We start from the raw sequence: 22,426 nt of genomic DNA on the forward strand, positions 1-22,426 counted from the left end.
AGAGAAAAGTTGGGTGATCCAAGACTTTCTTTCATGGAAACAGCAATCATATAGAGATGGACTAAAATTTCATTAAAATATTTTTAGAAACACTGTAGATAGATGCATGGGTTTATTATTTTCAAAATAAGCTTCCTTAAGATGGGCCTTTTTGTCAGTAATCCTGCAAATTCACTACAAAAGGAGCAATGTGGGTATGAGACTAACATAGATGGGTCCCCTCAGTTAGCGGCACCTAATACGTCAAATTGAAAAGGCTAAAACATAAAACTTGTCTTTGTGTCTCCCTAGAAAAAAAATTGAATGGGGCAAAACAATTCATTCTTTAGTGCCACTAATTTATCAGCAACAATGGAAAATATTCCAGTTTCAAAAGCTCATTTTTACAGTAACTGTTGTGAATAATTCCCTAGAAGAAAATCAGACTACTAATAAAGCCCTGGCACAATTTTCAATTATTGTCCCTGGAAATGTTATCTGAAGTTTTAAGTTACAAATATTAAATTACAGATTTATATCTGTCAGAATGTTCTGACATATTCTGAAAGAGTGGTGTTACCTATTTACAAGTTTCCAAAGTGAAACAATTGTAAGAATTAAAATGTAAATTGATTTTGTTTTACTTCTAATGCACTTGTAAAGGCCTGGCTAATGACCCCAAAATAGAAAAATTGTTTTTCGATTGCAATAAACAGCAATGAAAATAATTTATTTCTCTGCTTTGTCTATAAGAGAGTGTACATGGTGGCTGCAATTTGAGTGTACAACAAATTTAATTGTATCTTTAAAGAACAGTGGAGATAAAAATAGACATTATTATATGTAGTCTCCACAGGTCTCCATGACCTCTCTCCTTCTTCCACAGGGACAAAAAGCTGCATTGTATTTGGGAGAAAGATCAATTATGTCTGAGATGAAAGACAGTGAGAACAGAATAGGAGTCTTTCCCACACTCAGTAATTGGGAATCCTACCTCCTACTTTTTAATTGAACCTTCAAGATAATTATGCCATTTAGGTTGTGGAAGCATATTAATAAGTACACCACAGCATAAACTATTCATAAAAATACTACAGACTGGGGAGCCATAAAAAGAGATGGAATGGAATAGCCTAATTAGGAAGTTTATCATGTCAGTGTAGACAACTCAATAGGAGATGCTTTGCATAGACAGATAATGCTCTCTGTTCTAAACCTCAGTGGTTCTCCTACAAAGGTGTTGGGTAGTGGACGATAACTTTTAATCTATTTTTCTTTAAAAATAAGCATTTAATTATTTTTATTTTATGGCTCTGGTTACTGACACAACTATGTAATATTCTTTTGCAAGTTCAGTTTGGGAGACTAGGGAAGAAACAGGCAGCAGTTGTTTCAACAGAAACAGGAATCAGAAAAGGATTAAGACATCATAAGTGAGAAGTGACCTGCAGTAATTAATATAAAATCACAGCAGTTTCACAGGCTGAGCCCTGAAGGAAGGTGTGGCCCTGAGTGCTGACAGTGCAATAGGGCTATAAAGGTCCTCTCACTTTTTTTCCTGTTAATTTATGCAGGGAAAGTTCTGATTGGAATATTTGAGTTTGTCTGCAATTATTGGTGACAACTGCCCAGATAAAGCTACAGAGCGTCAGTATTTGGCCAGAAAACACCAGGCAGAAAAACACAGAGAGAAGGAGTAGGAGGGATGTAAGTGGTCACCTGTAGCTTTTTCCCAAGAAAGAGGCTGTGTCCCTACACACAGCAGAAACAAAGGAAGGGAGGAGGTAGTTGCAGGGTTCTCCTCATGGCACAGCAGATGTTATAAGTCTGAGTGCTAAGCAGTGAAACAGCAGATAAAAATCAGTAAATAAAAGTGCAGCAATGTTTCACAAATTTTTCTATGAAATGATGGGTTCAAGGTAAGATAATAAGATTGGGAGTAGGATTTTGGAACTATTAGAGATAGATAAAAATATCAGCTTAATGCTTAGGACAACTGAACAGTAATTGAAAATTATTAGAGAAGGGGTAAGGAACAAAGCAAAAACTGATTCCACAGCATAGCCTCTCACACCCGCATTTTGAATGCTCCAGCTTTGGTCGGTCATCTTTCTTCCATCTGTCCATCTCATACCTCCACCCACCTTCCCCCAAGACAGACTTGGAAAAGATTCAGAGAAAGAAGATCAAACACAGGGAATAGTTTCCATCTGTGGAGCAGTTATATAGACTGGACCTGCCAGCTGGGAGAAAGGTGCTTGAGGGAAGATAAAACAGTCAGTAAAATGATAAATTCTGGGATTCCTCTTTCAGCACAAAAAGGGAACCTCCGATGAAGGCAGCAGGAGGCAGGTTCACAGGTAATAATTTGGGTTTTTCAGCACATGAACTTGGATTGAAGACCCAGACCTCTTAGCCACCAGAGGAGTTACACATTCCAGCCGTGTGTTCCTGCCCACCTCCCCTGCCCCCAGTGGATGTGGCCTTTCTGCTAGCTCAGCTCTAAATTTTCCATTCAAATGAAATAGATCCCATTTTATATTTGCCCTTGCTATTATAGCCCAGCATTAGAAAAGGCAGACAGAAATCAGTTTCTTTGCCTGCATACAGAAGGGCTCATTTAATCTGAATGCATGCCCTTCCCTGCTCAGCTGCACCGTGTCCCATTTTCCTGCCTTTGAAGTCCACCCTTTCCAGTCTTTAAAGAGCTTTGGATAAATGAATCCTGTTCCTGCAGTGATCTATTATCAGCACTGTCTAAAAGCGAGAAGGATGAGGCAAATTTGCCAAAAAGCTGAGGAGAGGTGGAAAAAGTGAGAAAGGAATCAATATCTGTGTAGCTCCAGGTAGCACTGCCCGGACCACAGCAAGCAAAGCCCAGCTGCTTGGTTCCAGCAGCTTGGAGCATCATTGTCCAGCTGTAACAGTGATCCATCAGCTGGCAGACTGAGACTGCAGGGGCACTCCATCACCTGGAAAAAAGGGGGATGAGATGAGGGGAATGCCTCAACACGAATAAACCACAGGAATCCAAAGAAACTGTGCTGCTCCTCTGTGCTGTGCTCAGCAAGACTTGGTTCTTCCCTGAGAGTTTTCCATAACCCCTGGTGGAATCAAGGCATTTCTATATCAGATGCTGTGTTCTCACTTCTGAGATAGTTTCTGACCCAAGAGACATCCTTAGGAAGAGCTCCTGAAGAAAAAACAGGTCCTGTTTCTAAACCAGTCAGCAGGATAACAAGCCTGTCTTGCTAGTTCAAATTTTCTATTCACATATTAATTATACTGTAAATTATTTTTGATGTATTGTATAGAAAAAGTAGAAGAGTCATCATCTTTTTTTCCTACTTTTTAACAGTAAGAGTAAGCTTCTTTCTGTCAGTACACAAACCCAATAGTGAAAGAAATCACTCGGATGCAGGTATGCTTCAAACAAATGTTAATTATCAAAATAATCAAATAATTGTCAAACTCTTAATTCTCAAAACAGCATCTCCCACCTTGGCATATGACACACTGAAGTTGTAGCTGAAAAATGCTGGAAAACATATGCTATTTTTTTTTCTTTAAACCAATTTTGTCAAGGCACTGCCTACTCTAAGAGTTGGTGACGAGGCAGAGCTAATTAGGCAGGTAGGTTTTATCAAAGAATAGAAGGCTCTTAAATCTGCAGCAGAGAGAAGAACCTGACCTACTTTGTGTATACCCCTGGTGCTTTTATTTCAGGTGTTTTCACAGTCTTTCTAAATTCCTCATATAGCCATTGTAGAAAGGCTTTCTGTATTTTCATAGTGCTTAATTGAATTGCTTTAACTCAGGTTTCAGCATCTCCCTGTCAAAGAAAAATCATTCCTCACAGCCTTTTAGACAGGAGATGGAAATGAATACCTTCAAACACACTACATTCCCAAATCTTGAAATCTCTATGCAGAAACAATTTAACCTGAAGGAATGGGAAATGATGGCTTCTGCATCTCCCCTTCCCTTCAGCTCCAGACTGGCTCCCTTTCTGGGAGATAAGCTTGAATGAAAACACCTTATCTGCAGGATTCACTGTAGAGATAACAAGGTGCAGCATAATGACTGACCAAATGCACTGCTGCAATGTGATTCTGCTTCTGGTGTCAGGAGGGATGTGGGCAGGAAGAGGTGCCCATTCCAAGGTTTGGGCTGGGGCTCAGCTCCAGGGATTTACCACAGCTGTTTCCAGCTCCTGCCAGGGCAAGCCCTGGCACAGTCCTCTCCTTCCCTTTGTATTCTGATTTCTATGTGGAAAAAGTAGACATGCAGGACAGGAAAAAGCCAGAAAACATTCCTACCACATCCTAGTGAGGCCTAAGAACTGCAGACTGCATTGCAGCACAGACCTGTATAGCCCAGGATATGCTTTGGCCCCAGATAAGGATTTCATTCAAAGAGGTCACTTCTTCATGGATACTTCAAAACCTGGAAGGCATTGCTGGAATTCAACCCTGTTATCTGTTTGCAATCATCTGAAGATGCCTGGATTGTGTGGTGTATTATTATTATTATTATTATTATTATTATTATTATTATTATTGATCACCCACCAGATTATTTCAATAAAAATACTTCAGATGATGAAGTATATTTGTTTTTGAATTCCTGACATCACTTTAAAGGTTTGCTTTTCTGAATTTGCATTGTGGAAGTGCTCCCTTGGGCTTCCTTGTATTTTTTTTTGTTGCTGATTCTCTTCTTCAGTTTACAAGATACTACATCTACAAGCTGCTTTCTGCATAATCACATCTACCTTTGAGGTGTGGACACTTCTGCCAGAACACACGGGCTACTTATCACTGCCTTCTTTTTCTACAAACAGAAATTCACTGGCAAATTAATGTAAAGTTTCCTATATGGAGCTAAAAGGGAAAATTGGGGGATTTAGTGGAAAAAAGGGAAATATTTTTTTTCTTCATTCACCCTAATTAAAATTAATATCACTTTGGCTCCAAGTAACCCCGGTGACTGTAAGGAAATGAGTAGTTCAAACCAGCAGCTCGCTGAGCTGAGACACTGCCACACATATGGCCTGTGTGCTCACGGACTGTTCCTGAGAAGAGCCCAGATGGGTTACAGCAAGCAGAGACAGCCATGCTTTAGCCCCACTTGTTGCTGTTACTAAATTGTTTCTAAGTTTCACTCTATTTCCAGCTATAAGATACTTGTCCATTGTCTATTTTCACCTTAGCTACAGTCTCTTCAGCTCAACTGTAATTTCTCAGCACTTTCTTGTAGCCCCTCTTTTAATGACACAAGTTTTATTATACAAAGAAGCCTGAGCAAGGACCAAGGACTGTGCATCTTTAACAGACTCCTCCAAACACATCACTTACTGCAGCAGTGGCATTAATATTCCCTGTCACATCTCACAGTCCTTTGGGAAACTGCACTATCTGCCAGTAAAGCTTTTCTTTACATTATTCCCTAAGTGGTCACTGAGTGTTTCACACAAATACATACAACAGGAAATATTCTTCCTGTTCTTTTATAAATTCAATTTTGAATAGAAATATCTGTTTTGTTGTTTGTATGCTTGATATGTTCTGTGGCTGCTGCTCATAAGTTGTGAAATATTCTCTTTCATCCCTTCTAAATTCTATTAAAATCTAGTGCTTAAGTTACTGTTCCCCTGAGCTTAACCCATTTTAATAAGTTTTAGATGCTTATTTGGTTTCTAAAATTTATCATATATCTCCTAAACCTCTTTCCTTGCTCTAGCATACCCTTTGGAAGACACATGCCCAGAATATATTAAGAAAAATAATTACCAGTGGTGCAAATATAACAGTTTTGCTTTGTTAGTAATTAATTTGATGCCTGCAGTTCTAATGCTGATGTTGAGCAGAAATTAAACATAGTATCTGTAGCAGAAAGTTTATTTATGAAGCATGAGAATATCAGTCCATTGCAAGTCAGCACACTTTTGTACCTAAAAACCACCAGTAGCTTTATATATATATATATATATATATATGTATTTTTGGTATCAGAGCTCTTCATAGAGATTTCACAGTGCATTGACTGGAGGGAGCTCCCCTTTTCCCCGGAAGAGCATTTTAAGCTGAAATAGCAATTTTGGCCACATGTTCTGACAGAGTGTGTACTTCATTACTTTCTGTCATCAAGTGCTGGGTCTTTATTATGCTGACTGTAAAAGGGGATAAAAAATAGAACTATGCTAAATCTTAGTTTATATAACACTAATTTAATAGGGAGCAATTAAAGCATAGCTAAAATAGAAACATGCCCTTTAGCCCAAAACTTAATGTCAGCTGAACTCGTGTTCTTTCCAACATAACAGGAGGCCCATGCTAATTCTGTAAAAATGAACTTTTTAAGTTACACTTACTTAATAGTAGCATTTTCATTAGGACTAACAAAAAAAAAAAGGAAATAAAAAAAGGTTAAGCTTAAATCTTTAAGTAAAAATATTCCAAAAAATATATTACTTGGCTAGGAAATTATTAACTCTTAAGAAGCTATTGCTTATTGGGATAGTCGCAATTCTTTGTGAGCTTTCCTTTTTTCATTTTGGTTGTTTTAAACATGTTATTTTTGAGAAACTTAGTCTCTTGATTTCACTGAAATCTGAGTTAAGCCATTTCTTGAGAGAGAATTTCCAAGGCAACAGGTGCTATGGTTTGTGTTAAATTAGGTGTATGCAACACAAGTGATGCCACAAGCAACGTGACAATTAGACACAAAGATCCCATCTCCACAGGTGGGCAGTGAAATCCCAGCCTGAAATGAACAAATTTATTGTGCACAGTAGATAAATATTTGTTGGACTTCTATTGGTACTCTGTTGTTGCTCCTCTATTATTTTTTCCCCAATCTCATTAAGATTGCATCATAGCTTAATATTGCTTTATTGTCTGCACTTCACCTGCACAGCAGCACAGCAAGACTGTTACTTGAGATTTAGAAACAGTTTCACACTGACATAGATGAAAATTCCTCTCAATTCTTGTGGAGGCAGAACAAGAGAAGGAATAAATGATCACCAGAAGACTGGCAGGCATGAAAATGATCCCTGGATTTCAGTGGGACTGAAAATTCAAAAAGGGACCAAGAAAGAGTGGAATAAACAGCCCTAGAAATGCATCTTCACTTATCTAATGTTACTGCACTAACTTAAGAAATCTTTGCAACAAAATAAGTACTGTCAAAAGAACTCAGTTTCTCCAGGAAAGGTCTCCACTTCTCTAAATGACTCAAGGGATCACTTGCAACTGAGGAAAAAACTCCTGTGGTGACCAGTTCTGTGCACTTTATCACCAGCTCTAGGAGCTTCCCATAATTATGCTCTGCAGGTAAATTACCATCAGCATAACAAACACATCCAGACATTAAACATGAACTGAGAGGCATCTGGGATCTTTGAAGAGACAGAAAATGTAATTTGATTAGAGTTACTCTGAAAACAGCTATGAAAGAACTTCCTGTTTGAGAAGACTTTGCCCTCATGTCCTCCCAAGAATAATACCAAACAATAACTGACATTTCTGCAGGGTCTTTGGACCAAGGAGCTTAAAAAACAGAAGTGGAATTGCTTCCAGTTACCCAAGGTTTGTTTATCTTTTATGATCAGGGCCTCAATGCTCCAGTTTGAAGCTGTTCCTCTTGGTAGGGCAGCATGGTGCTGACATTCATGTCACCCGTTGCAAAAGTTGGGAAAACTGTGCCCAACAGACAAGATGTCCATGATCATTCACCCACTATGATATTATCCAAACCCCCTGGGGCTTGTGCAAGGAGACTTGCTTCATCTCCTGTGCTTTTCACACAGGAGTTAAAGGCCATAAGATCCAGCTTCTTCCTCCATCTCTTCCCAGCAACCAAATTTCAAGTCTGAGCACACTCCTGTGGGCTGTTGTCTCTGTTTGAGAGCAAATTAATTACAGGCACAATGGAAATGTGAGCAAATTAAAATCCTTTTGCTTTATATATTTGTGTCATCTGGTCTGAATTTCCTGAGAGAAAATGGACAGTTAAAACTGCACAGAATTCCTTAGGAACTGCAAGTAGTCATGCAGGAGCCGGCACATGGCTGTGGGGAGGCAGCCAGAAGCTTGTGAAGGAATAATTGAAAGGACTAACAGGGAGTACCATATGCTCACAATTCAGATGTGGCCACAGGCAGCATGGAGCATGTAGCCAGGCCAATAAGGGTCACAGGCACCAACAACTCTAGGAACCAAAAGAATCCCTAAGGAAAGAGTAGCTATATCTAGGACATGGGCATCACTCAATGAAGGATCGGTGTAGGAATATAAAAAGGTAAAAGACTTTAGAAAGTGCAAAAAGGCCCCAGAAAGTAGACATAAAGCTAAGAAAGTCTGGGAAATTTCTAAACCTTCTCATGGGAAGCTAGGAAGTTAAGAACCAAGTGAATACATTTATATTTATCATAAGGAACAAGAAAGAACTTATTGATAGTTCATGATGTGAAAAGTCCTAGATATATGCTTTGCAAAGATGGAAAAAGTTTAAATCTTAAATAATTAATTATTGTGTATTGTTTGAGGTTCATAGAAGTCATTTTACTTATGTTAAACCCACGTAGGTCCTTTTCTTATTGATTAGAGTATAATGACCTTGCACCTTTACTTTTATGCTATTGGTTCAAAGAATAGGTAGAAAAAAGCTTTGCATAAGCTGCCATCTTGTCTCTGATCTGGATTTGCATGGATGTTGTTATTTCCCTGTGTCTCTTGCTTTTTGCTTGTATGATACAGACAGATAATAAATCCTAAGTCTGCAAACAGTCAGGGTCCCATCCTGTTTGTGAGACATGAACCGATCCAGCAGAGACCAGGACAGATGAGTCCTAGAGGATTTTGCTGCATCTGTGCAAGATATTTCTGCAAATCCAGCTGTGAGTGGCTGGGGATGAATCAGGGATTGTTCCTCTGCCTTAGCCACCCCTGTCTGCAGTGCAGTTTTAGAGCTAGAACACTCCACTTCTGTGGGGTTTGTGCTAAAACAAGGACTTCTAACTGGCCCATTCACAATGAAGACATGTATCTTGCTCTGATGCTGTGACAGGCAGTAATGGACTATTTATCTGTGGGCAGCACTGCCAGGAGCCCCTCCAGCTCAGCTTTTAGGGTCCCATGTGAGCTGAAAAGACGGTCTTGTTAGGACAGATTCCTCATGGGAATCTTCTTCCAGGTCATGCCCAGACACATCAGGGCTGTTCACAGCCTATCCTGGAAAAGAAGAGTAATGCTCCTTCACACTGGCTTGCATGTTCTTTTGTCTTAACATATATCTAGAAAAAACACACTTGAAGAAATAAACTCAATTTTAAAAAGCCAGAGGTGAGGTGTTTACTGTTAGTATGTCCTTTTACTCAAAGATAAATAGTTATACTCTTCCCAAAGATTCTGAACACCAAAGACAAAGCTGCTTTTGTGACAGCAAGTTCAGTGAAGATGTGGGACTTGACACTTCTGGATACTGAATTCTCTTCTCTGAGCTTATAGCCGAGAACTGGATACTGTGGGAGCCTAAGCCCTGACTGTACAGAAGAGGTAAAGCACTGCTTACCCACTATATAAGGAATAGATCTCCAGGCCTGCAATCTCAGCAAAAGGAGGAAGACTTACTAATAAAGTACAATAAATACAGAAGTGTTTATGGAACATGTTATATAACACTCCTTCTTGAGCTTTGTGCCTTCCCCTGCGCTGACAAACACCATGAAATGTTTTATCTCTCTGCCTCTTTATATTAAAGAGAATCTAATTTTAAGAACAGAAACTGGGCCAGTATCTTATGATTTAAACCTATAAATTAGCATTCATATGAGCAAAGAGTTTGCATCGTATTCTGTTTCCTGTTTCTATCCTACTTTTCCCCTCCAAAGAATATTATGCTTTTTTTTTTTTCCTGTTTGCAGACTAATGCTGGAAGCAAGAGTAGTTCCACAATTTCAGAATGCACTTAAGAGAGAACAAATATATTTTTCAAATGCATTAATTGGAGAATTGCACTAAAAGGCTTAAGTAATTTTTTTGAAGGTTGAGGTAATAGATGGCATCTGCTTTTCTTTGCAAATAAATGTCACAGAGCAAGCCTACAATCCTAAAAGATGCGAACAGCTGCTAACCAAAAAGAGGCCAAAAGTTGCAGTGGAACAAAGTATTTTCTTAATATGCTGTAAGGAAGAGAGTCTGGCTTTGCCTGGTCAACATGAGGAGATGATATTAGATCACCATATAATCCTCAAGTTGAAAAAAAATGCAAATACAGGGAAACCTCATCCCAACCCATCCAGAAGAGTGAACACAGCAATGACGCTGCTGTCTCAAACACATCCAACTTCCATGACAAATAGAAGACACACATATGTTTTGGTACAACCAAGGTTTTTTGCCATTTTCTCCAGAAAGAGGCAAGTTTTGATAAATAAAATTTCTACCCCTGGGCTTGAAGGACAGTCTGTGTAAATAGTTTGATTTATAGTTGCTGGGTCTTGTGTTGGAAAGGAAGAGAGTGCTAGCCACGTAGGAAGTAGCCAACAAAAAGCCCGTGCTGTGGGAGTGCATCCCTGGAGTACATGCATGGGAGCGAGCCAGCTTTGTAGCACTGTGAGAGGTTCAGCTGGCAGCACACCAGGAACATTTTGCTCCCAGCTCGGAGTGAGTATGGGAAGAGGTTGGAAAATAGAGCACCTTTGCAATATGTCATTTCTCAGCGTAACTAAAAGCTGTCATGGATTGAGGGACGAATGTAGGGGGGAAATGGAGCAGGAGAGAAAGCATATAGAAAACACAGGAGGAGAAAGAATGTGAAGACATGGAAGAAAAAACAAGAAAAGGGGGTTAGAGTAGGTGGACAAATTAAAAGAGAATAAATAGGAGAAAAGAAAAAGGAATAGGAAAGGGGGAAAAGATCAAAGACTTTGGGAGTGGAGTGGATCAAAGACTTTGGAAGTGACCATGTTTGGGGCCCCACAGGGCTTCCTGCAGGAGCAAGTCTCTATCTGGTCAACTCAAAGACCTGCCTGAGGTAATTTTCCCCCAGCCAAGCCTTATGTCAGGATTTGCTGCCCACATGTGTCATGGCCTCCATGCAAAGAGCTCCATGAGGGAGAACGTGTCAGGGCTGGGGCAGGGTCTCAGCCAGGAGAGGACACACAGCCTTTTGCACCTGTGTTTTATGGGTTATTTCCACTGTGCACAATAGTCCTACCCTTTCACAGATGGCACAGCTGTGAATTTGCACTGCTACTCCCAATTTACTCTGCCTTTGGTTTCTCTGTTTTTCATAGGACTCATCTCTTCATCTCCTCAGTGGATAACTTTCCTTCCCTTGCCATCCCTCTTTCACAGCCTGGAAAACTCAGCTTTAGAGAGGAAAGGAGAGCAGTTCCCCAATATCTACTGGAATCACAAGCTTGTTTCTCCTCCCTAGGCTGTGGAGAGCACTGGTTCCCAGAATAAGCCCAGTCCAACAAGACAGGCAGGGAAAGTTGGGCTGGGGCAGCAGCAATGCCTGGCATCTGGCTGGAGTGCAGAGCCACCCAAGGACAAATCCATCTTGGGATTGCATTCAAGGCTTCAAAATTTGCTTTTGTTTCCACAAGGAATTAAAACAAACTCTTTCAAACATTTCTATGACACAGAATTGTGTTGAAACATCTGGTTTCTAGCTGAAGGTATTTTTTATTACTCTCTTAGTTTGGATATGACCAAGGACTCTGTCCTAAACCCTTTCAATTAAATGTTTTGTTGTGAAAGACCATGGCTATTTTAACTGACCTTTTCCTCAGGTCACTGCTCAGATATGATACATACAGAATACCCAGTAAGTAATTGAAAATTCTCTTTGTCTCTGCTATGTATTTGCCTACATATAAACTACCTTACACTGCCTCAATAATGAAAAACACAAAGAAAGGTGCCACTTATTAAATTGTTAACTGAAAAATAATTTGGTTTATGCATGATTAAAGGATACTTTACAACCTTCTATTTCTTTATTCAAGGAAGAAAAGAAACCTGAAACATATTTCAAGCTCTATTTCACAAGGGTTAATTTAATTCTTGGCAATGCAACTGAAAATTATTTCAGATTCAAAGTAAAGCTGGGCTAGGAGAGAAAGAACCAACTTGCAGGAAATGCAGCTTTTGGGGTGAGACCCAAGCATGTTGTCTTCTGAGTTCTGAAAACATTCCACATAGGAAAGGAATACTTGGTATTGGGGTTCTAGCCAGCACCAAAAATATGGAAAATGGAGATTCAGTAGGGGAATAAAAATACGTTTCATGCTAATTATTTTTTCACTTATGTTTCACCTAAAGAAGTAATTTATCTTTGTAAAAACCTTTTTTCAAGGGGTCTGTTTTGGCATTCACTGTTAAAACCAGCAATGTTAACCTACTTATTTTTACCACTGTTTTAGTTCAAGTAAAAAAAACCCCAAAACTATTATATTTCAGATTTGTAAGCTCTCCAAAAGGAAAGCTGCTACATTATGATGAAAGTTATTTTGAAATATTAAAAAAAAATTATTGCTAAGGATTAAGAATCTGCAAAGTAGTGAACTGAAGACTCCTGTTTTTTCTTATTGAGGAGCCTGAAATTTAAATTTCCATGTCTGTTTTTCTTATCCCTCATCTGTGGAAGTCTTTGGAGTCCAGTAGGGATTCTAAGGATAAACACAGTGAACATTTTGTCTTTGCTATTTCCTCAGAAGAAGAGAACATAACTTTAGAAAAAGCGTTACTCACTTCTGTGATCTGTCAAGTCATTTGAACATAAGGAATAATATTAAACATTTCCCAGAGGAAAACAGATTTCAAGTCCATTAATTTGGACAAACTGTCACTGTTTCTTCTTGATGTCAAATCTCACGTAGGAGCTTGATTTCAAGAATGGTCTTTTGTGGAACCTGCTCAAGGAGTTGGAATTTGAGCTGGACAGAAGAAAAATGTTTAAAACCTTTCCCAATTTCTCAATATTATTTTTGAAGCATATTTCCAAACACCTATCCATACAGCTTTTGTTGATGCTTCACAGCCAAGCTGAGCTCACACAGTGCTGGGCAGTTCCTCCTTTCCTTCATGCAGAGGCATGGAAAAGAGGGAGGAAACCAGCAGGAAAATCAAATGCCAGGCTTGCTTCTTCCTTGCCCCTCCATAGCCAGCTGACACCACAAAAATACCTCTTAATGGTACCTCCACACATACACCATTCCTAGTGCTTCTGCTGGGAAGTGTAACAGCAGCAAACAGCACAAACCAGCACCCCTAAGACATGATCTGTGTTTTTGGAATACTGGAGAACTTGGGAGCACAAGCCCATTCCTGAAGTCTTTGCAGAAAGCGGTTTCGCTGCCAGTTGTGCTGGACTCATGATACCCTTGTTGGACTTGCAGTGAAGTAGAGAAGAGAGTCTGGGCTTTGCCTTAGGATCACAGGAGCACTGGGAAGAGTCCCTTCCCCACAGGGGCACAGCAGTCACTCACCCAGATCCATTGCTTTCTTCCTACAGTGTCCCTGTTGGGACTGCATGACTGCTGTAAGCTTAAATCTCTTGCGTGCCCCACGCAATATTCCTGGTAAAATCTTCCTTCTCAGGGGAGAGTGTGATAAGCAGATAGATCAGAGATTGATTTTGGCATACCAGCCTAAGCTGAGTAAAATGAGAAGGGTTTAAAAAAACAACAACATAAAAAGCATTTTAATAAAATAGGCGGCATCTCTACAGGTCAAATATCTACCTAGATCTCACTTTCAGAAAAAGCTTGTTCAGAACAAAAGGCTGTTGTTTCTCCCTTGTGTACATTCCTGCTACTGAAAAAAACCCAACTCAAAATTTCCAGACCTGAGTGCCTAAGCTCATAAATGAGGATTCAGGCCCCTATAGCAGATGTGAGGAATCTGCAAGTGACCCCAGGCAGGAGGCACAGAGCCCACGGAGAGGCAGGCTGCAGCTCCAGGTGCCCCAGGTGATCTGCACGAGGCTGGGCCCTGGCACAGAGCTGCACCCACTGCCGGGGCACCCCTGCCCCAAACCCGCTGCTCCGGACAAGACAGTGCCATTTATTTTGGCTGGAAAGGAAGCTGAAAAGAAAGAGCCTAAGAGATGTCAGAAATTAATAACTTCTCCAATCAAGGCTCCAACCAGTTCAAAAAGCTTTTCTGCTGACAGTAAGTTGTTTTCAGTGCTAAGAATGAAGTATTTATCTTTATCCTTTGAAGCTGTGCCATTCATACCAATAAAGACACAAGAGTCCTGAAAGGGATACTTACTAAAACAAAATGCCTGTTCAAAATTAATATATTTTTCTGTTTGAAGCCACACTGTACACAGACATCTATTGGAGCATTTTAGAGACAAAAGCAAGAAAAATAAAGAAAAAAATTTGAAACCATTCTGTTCCTATGCACCAAGCAGTAATAAAAAAATAGAAAAGTTATGTCAAAGTGAACCACTAAATGGGTACACTTTCTGTAAATCAAGCCAATACAAATTTCATAAAACTTTCCGTGTTAGAAGTACAAACCATCCACTAAAAGAATAACATTGTCAGGTCATAATATTATAATTTGCACTGCTCCAGCTGAATGTGAAGTTCCCTATTGCATTGAAACAACAGTATCAGGTATCACAAGGCCATGTCCAGCACCATGACAGCACACTCCTCATGAAGGCAGCCTGACTCTGGAAGGTGTAATCTTAATTACAGAGGTACTGCTGAGGTAGTATTTTCTTCCAAGCATTAAGTTACTGGTGCACTGAAATTATTAAAAGGGAATCTACAAAAGTGAATATCAGTTTACTGTGGTTTCCTAACAAAAATAATAATTAATCCTTGCACACTGTGTTTATGTGTGGAAATTTAACTTGATCATTCAGGTTTTTACATGGCATTTAGGAATGGGTTAGCCATTGCAATAATTACATTGGGGCACCCTCACCTTTTGCTTAGTATCTGCTAAATAGCACCATATTAAAAGTAGTTCAGATTATGGATGTCAAGATCAAGATCAACAAACAAACCAAGATTCGTTATTAAATTCCCACAGTGCTTTTATCATCAAATTTCAGAGTCAACAGACTTGTGAGCACTGGCAGCTGCACAAATGACAAATCATGACATAAAGCTTTAGCTGATATTACATGAAGCTGACACTCCAGGGCATGGTGAAGGTCACAGTGGCAATTTATCAAGAGTGTAACTCTAGTTGTTTTCTGTCAAATTTATGTATTTGGTATGCTAAGATAAAGGAGGTGAATGCTGAGGTTGTTCTTGAGCATAAAAGATAAAACATTTAGAGGGACCACTCTCTACCTGCTTTGTAATTTCCAGAGAGGTCACAGAGGTTTTCACAGGTCTCTGCCTTGTGCCGAAAATTAACAACTTGTTATAGTATTTAATCTGTAAGAGACATTTTTATGAAGTGACCCATGTTCAAGTGCTCCCAGATACACAGTAGTAGGTTCTGACCAGGTGAGTGATGTCTGTGTCCACCCGACCACATCAGTCTTTCTTCAGAACTGCAGTTTTGAGAAGAGCCTCATACCCAAGAACTTTGATTGAAGCACCTAAACAAAAGCATTTTATGATGTTCATGACAACACCACCGTTACTCACTTCTGGAATTAGCTTGAACAAAGATCCACCTTGAATCCTAGTCCCACTGCTGCATTAATCTATCATGAAAATAAGGATGCATCTAGAGATTTCCTGCAACTCATCCTGAAGTTTTCACCTCCTGTCTGCTGCCGTCGTTCCTCATTTATGCGAGGACAGAAGCTCCCTGCTTCTGTGCCTTAAGGCATTTAGTCATATATCAAAGCCTGTTTTCCTTTTTCAGCCAAGAGAACTCTTGAAAGATACCATCATGGGAATCAAAGTAGGGCAGCAGATAACTTGAGATTGTATCATAATGTTCCAGGGCCACTGTTTGTAAGCTTGGCATTAAAAGATACAGTAAAACTTTTCATAAATAGCTGCAGATGATCCATTACCTCACTGGATCCTAAAGCACTTGCACACACTAGAATGATGGATAATTTATTTTCCAAATATTTTCTAATTTTTTGGAAGTGCTTCTATGAAATCTATAATTTAGGTATTACAAACATATATTATTAAGAGGAAAGGAGGAAAAATGTCTAAGAAGATACAAAAATCATTCACAAATGAGCTTGAAAAGGTGTCAAACTGTAGAAAGGAATGCAGTGCAAAAGTAATTTACTGTTTGCACGGGGGTCTAAAGATTACTATTTCAAATACATACGAGTGGAGCATTCCACAATGTAAACTATCCACATCCACAGAGTGGTGTTTGTCCTACAGTAACACATAGAAAGGTCAATTCCTATTGTGTTTGTATGGAACAGATTGAAAACAAGCTGCTTGAGGAGGACTACAAGTTTGAAAGGTTTTCATCTTCAGCTGCTTCTACAACATGTCAGCTGCTGGGATTGTTGTGTTTTAGTATGACTTTCTGATTTATGCCTTCAGAAGGAACCCGTTACTTTTGCAAAAATGCAATGATGTGCCAGCTCCTTTGAGCAAGAGAAGGCTGCAGCATGAGCAGGAGAGGAAGCCATGAAAAAAATCCCACATCTGAATTCAGCTGGTTTCTTATGCAAGGCTACAGGCCATAGTTATTCTCTATTAAACAAGAGAAGAAGAAAACTCGGGTCTATAATAAGCATTATTTCAGAGAAATTATTTTTCTAGCTATTCCAAGGAAATATAAGAGCTGAGGATAATTAATGTCCTCATGTCCACAGAGATTCACCTGTGCTTGAAAGTAAATACAGTCTCAAAGACAACTGGACAGCAGGCCACTGATCCCCCCCTGCCCACACCTTTTGATCCCAGCAGTGTGGAGAGCTACCAGCAGAAACGCCCAGAGCCTGCATTTCTCCACAGGGTGATGAGGTTTTTATATGCTCAGTGAAAACCTCAGTAAATGGAACTCCCTCCTACCCTCATCCCTTCAGCCATCCCCACAGAGTGGCACAAAGCCTTTACTGTGGCTGTATTGCTGTTTTAGTCTGCCACAAAAACCTGAGGGCTTATAGTTGTTCCTTTGCATATTTTCTTTGTAGACTAAATTACATGACAATTTATGATGTAAACTGATGCAGAGAAACCTCATTATCTGAGGTGTGCTGGGAGCCAATATAAATATCAAAGCATAGAAGCTGTTGCCTTGTTTGTGATATCTTAGTGATATCTTTAATAAGATCTCCTCAAAAAGCCTGAAAGCCAAACCCACACCCCACAGCACAAAGGGCTCACAGAAAAAGACACTACAAGAGACTTTGTCATCAGTTAATTTCTATGCTAATTTACAATAAAATTGCTTACTGGAAGCAAGGAGAGGACGCATCGGTACAGGTATGTTACAAGTGCTGCGGTGAAACCTGTTGTTCACAGTCATTTGAAATGCTGGGACTAAGGCTTTCTAGAAGGGCACATATGGCAACAGTACACCCTTCAGAAAGATCTTTCTTTCATCTCCAGAGAACACGCTGGCACAGGGGTAATTTTTGAAGCAGCCTTCCCAGGCCCTCCAAGAGCAGCACACGGGCATCCCACCAGTGATTTCTCTCCAGGTGCCAGCGCCCGCACACGTCACAGCCGTGTTCCCTCAGGATGAGCGTGCTTCTCCCAGCCCGTGGCCAAGGCAGTGCCAAGGACAGAGCCCTGAAAACGAGACCTGCCCTGTCCTGCTCACCATCTGTTGGTGGATAAAGCTGTAACTCGATCGGCTTTCAAGCAGGGGCCATCTGCAATTCAAGCCTGGCAGCACCTCGAATGCATCAGCAAAGGTGGCCATTTGCAATTCAAACATCTTTTTAAAGCTTTGTATTTTTCCTAGAGATTGAATTATTTGCTGATTTTTTTTTTTAATTATTGTGTTATTTAATTTGACAGTTATCGCTGATCAAAGCCTGGATCAAAGCAGGACATGGAAGTGAGAGAAATTGGAGCCAGAGCAGAAAGTGTTTTTTTTTTTTAATTTTTTCTTCTACTATATTTACTTTGATTAACTTTTAGTGTTGAAAATTAACTTAATTTGAACAAATACATTGCACTCCTGCTGCAGAGAATAGCAGTAATTAGAAGAGTTTATCTTCTGGAAGCAGTAAATTCAGATCAAGTGGGCAGCACAGACTGGTTAACTTCTGATTTGTCTTCAAAAAGTGGGATTTTTTTTTTAGTAACCAAGATAGTCTCACAGAAAAAGCCTCTAAGTCTGTACAAAATTTCACATAGAGGACCAAAAAATTCTCTCAGTTCCGAGGATAGAGATTAGAGCAAATTAATATTAATTTTCCCTGTCATTATCACAGTCCACCTAGAGCAAACACGAGCAAAATGGACTCTAACATGGCTCATGAATTCAGGATTTCTACTATGACCTCTCCCACACACCAGGGAGCAGCAGCAGCACAAGGAAAGGAGGCAGGAACACCTCATTCTGCCAGGTGGCAGCTTCCTCAAGGCCAGTTCTCTGCAGCAAAGAACCGACTTGGTAGTGCCTCAGCTCATCAGCTTGCTCAAAAAATACCAAAGGGAGCAACAAAAATTTTCCCTGGTATTTTCAGACAGCATTTCTTTTGAATAACACCTCCTTTACTTCCAGTGGAGAAATCCTAGTCGAATATGCTGAAGTATGACTCTTGACTGGGAACATAATCCACTGGCCATGTCTCTCCTCATGGTTTTATGGATCTGCTGGAGAGATTTAGCTCACACCAGCACCTGATGGCCTCAGGTGAATAATAAGTGCATTATCCCCTCATCCAATACCTGGTTTGAAAGACAAATGTGGTTTTATTTAACAAGTCCTGGCAGAGGATCTGCTTAAGAGCTTACTCATCTCATGGAAATCTAAGTAGAAACTCATTAAACAAAACCCAATATATAATAATCATTGGCATTAATCAGTGACTTCAGTGAGAAGATATTTTAAGAAATAGCTGTGGGTAGAGTAAGTACAGGATTTTGTGACAAAAGAGAAGAGGGGAATCATGCTTTTTTATTGTGTATTCCCATGAGAACCTTCTCCCTTATTAATACATGTTATAGAGGGGTGGAAATGCAGAGCTTCTGAGCTCATTACACCAACCAAATTCTGAAACAGCCCCAGCCTTGTGTTTTATATGGACAGCGAACGGTCCGACTCACCCAAAGTCTGCAGACAGCTGAAGACTGAAGAGCAGAGGAAAAAACACTGCACTTATACATTTACTGGTGGAATGAGTAGAACTGAAAATTAATACTGATAAATTCTTTTTATAGGCACATGCTTCTTTATCTGGGTCCAAAGAAACAAGGGAAGAACTTCTGGTTAGAAAACTAGGCCAGAACTAAAGCAGCTTTTCAGTTTGCAGTAGATGCAAAGTAGATTTGATCAAATTGCTCTTTTTGGAATATTACACAGAATATCTTTTACTTTTGCAAGCTGCTTGTATTGTAATCAGTTTGCCCAAGGATTATCTTTTAGCATGTATAATGTCTCACAAAGTGAAGCTTCCCCCTTTCCCCTAGATATGATTGTATCTCCCAGAGTATTAAGGCTAACAATGTCATTTAGATTACACTGGAAATAAGAAAAGTGCCTTGAAAAGATGCAAGTCTATAATTCCAAATTATAAAGTCTCTAATTAAGGAACACATTCCCCTATGGGTAGATTGTTGCATGTGATCCTACAGTAGCACTTCCTACACTTTCCAGAGCATTTGTTATTGCTCACCACCATCTACAGTAATGTGGCTGTGGTGCAATTCAGCACAACAATGCACTTATTTCACTTTACAAACGTGACTTAAGAACAATTTTTTTTCTCTTTCCCAGGCAGGTTCACTGCATTTCATTTACCTTAAGCAACACATAAATTTTACCATGACAGGGAAGGACTGTAGTCACTTGGCACCGAGGAGTGCATGATGCCAGGCTTGTTCCCACTCTGAATCCCTGCTGATTGACTAGGTGACTTCTGAAGGTCTCTGAGGCTTTACTAAATCTGAAATATATTCATATTTCCTTGACCAGGGGATTTACTCTTTCTCTGGAGGTTTCCAATTTTAGATGGCTCTGTAACACTTCTCAAATATTCTCCAAGAAAAACAGGGCTGTCACTCAAAGAGGGAATTTTCTAGGTGCATGGATCACTGCTGAGCTGAGGAACACTTGTGATTCTATGGAACAGATGACATGCCATGGCATGATGAGCATTTCATTGGCATAAAATTGACATAAAATAGCATATTTCATTGACATAAAATAGTTTCATCCTGCTAAAGGAAAGAGCTGCAGTTACCTCAAAGAAAACTTGAGTGCTTTGCTTCCATAGCTGTCTTTTCAATAAATCAAGAGGATCTTTATGGGATTCTCTCTGTAGACCTGTTATGGACAGGAAGTAGCTTCTGTTTTAAATTAAATAACTGAAAACTGTAAGAGTCTCACAAAGATTTCAGCATTTTCTGTTGCTAACCTAAGGCAGTCTCTTCTGATTAAATAATCGAATTGTAGGGGCAGATTCTTCATCCAGGATCTCTCAATCAATTACCAAATAGGTCTAAGAATTCAATTTTTCACAGATAAGCTAAGGAGGTTATCCAGTTGTATTTCTACACACACACATGCACTGACACACAGAATTGGAGCATTTGGGTGCATGAACTCAGAAAGCAAAAGAATGATAAGGAGGTTCACCTTTCATTATTTAGACCTAAATCTTTGGTCCTTTGTCATCATTGGTCCACAAAAACATGATTTAAAATTGCAACCAAAACATGGAATGAAACAGACTGATATTCTGATATGAAAGAGCAACTAGAACTTTGTTAGTTTATTTTCAGCACACACCATGTCTCTACCTCTCTTCTTCAGGGATCAGAAGTACCATAATAGAGTGAGAAGCACTTCTTCCAGTATTCCTTTCCTGCCTGAAGCCAGGAAATACTGGAAATCTCAAAGGAAAGACCTTTTCCAACAGCAAACTTTTAGGTATGCTTCAAGTGGAGAGTTTTGGATAATTACCTGTCCTTGGGCCAGATTTCCCTAGCAACTCTGTTTCTGATCACTGATGAATACAGCTTATATTTGCCTTCATCTAGGTAAGCATTTCCTCCTTTACTCTAAATTTCTCAGAAAACACAATAGTCAGAAATACTTGAGAGACTGAGGAGCCCAAGACTCCTGAAAATGGGACCTAGGTGTTTGATAATTGATTTTTTTTTTTTTAAATTAAAATCCTAAGCCCTCAAAGATTAGCTTTTAAAGGTTTTTATCTCTTCGGCATGCAGAGCAGTGCCTAGTGTGGTTTTCAGAAAATGGCTAGGTAACTAAACTCCTTCAGAAATGTTTTTCTTGCTGGTTAATTTGTTCTGAAGTCACAAGGAAATCTTCTGGAAAGTTATTTATATCAATAGCTATCACACTACTGAAGTCATCCGATTTAATCATCCCCAGAGAGCTGCAACAATGGAAATTATAAATAGCAAAAATATCCTGGATATCATCTCCACTATTTTAAAAACATTGTTTTCATAGAGAACAGTAACTAAGAAGAAATCTCAGGACATAAAGTATCAGAATATGTGCACATTTGTCACTGCCAAGAGGTCTTTCCAAGGGCCAGGCACTTTTGCCTGAGCTGAATCCATTTAATGCTGCAAAGGTGTCACAATGGTCCATACATTCTCTGCCTGGCCTCTGGATTCTCTCTCATCATATTATGCAAGGGGAGAGCTGAAACTGTGTTGATAGCCTGGAAATGCAATAGGTTAGACAAGGTAACAAAAGGCTTCTGTCCTAGCTTCTGGATAAAAGGAAAATTGCATGCAAGTAGTTGTTTATTTCCAATTTGTTTGCAGATGGATTCATTTTGCCATCTTCTGCATTGCAATTTAAGGGTGTCCAGGACAGACTTACCTCTATAAGGTCTCTATTTGTTTTCTAACCTGCTTTCCCACACAGCACAAATCCAAAGTACCTTAGCTAATAGAATATGCATTATTTTAATAATTTAAGCATTTCTTTATTTTGGTGGAGTTACACACTTGCCCTCTCTGATGAGTAGTGCCTGAGAAAAGCTGGGATCTTGGACCCTTTCACTGTCTTGATAGCATTCAGAAGATCCTCCAAATCCAGATAAAACCAACCAACGATCTTTATACTTGTTGTTCCTTACATAATTGTATAAAGTTTCTAATGCAGACAAAAATTGGAGTGATTAATCAGATGGCATGGAGAAAGCCTTAACTCCATAACGTGTGAAAAATTATAAAGCCAAACTTCAATATCCAGGTTGAAATTTCTTCTCCTTTGTCTTGGCAATTTTTTTTTAAATTAAGTTTGGTAGAAAATAGTTCAGCCATTTTTAGAACAAACTTTCACCAACATTCATATTTTTCATCTGTTTTCTGAAGAGC

Source organism: Lonchura striata, chromosome 4, assembly GCF_046129695.1.
Source record: "Lonchura striata isolate bLonStr1 chromosome 4, bLonStr1.mat, whole genome shotgun sequence".
In the NCBI taxonomy this organism is placed as follows: Eukaryota; Metazoa; Chordata; class Aves; order Passeriformes; family Estrildidae; genus Lonchura; species Lonchura striata.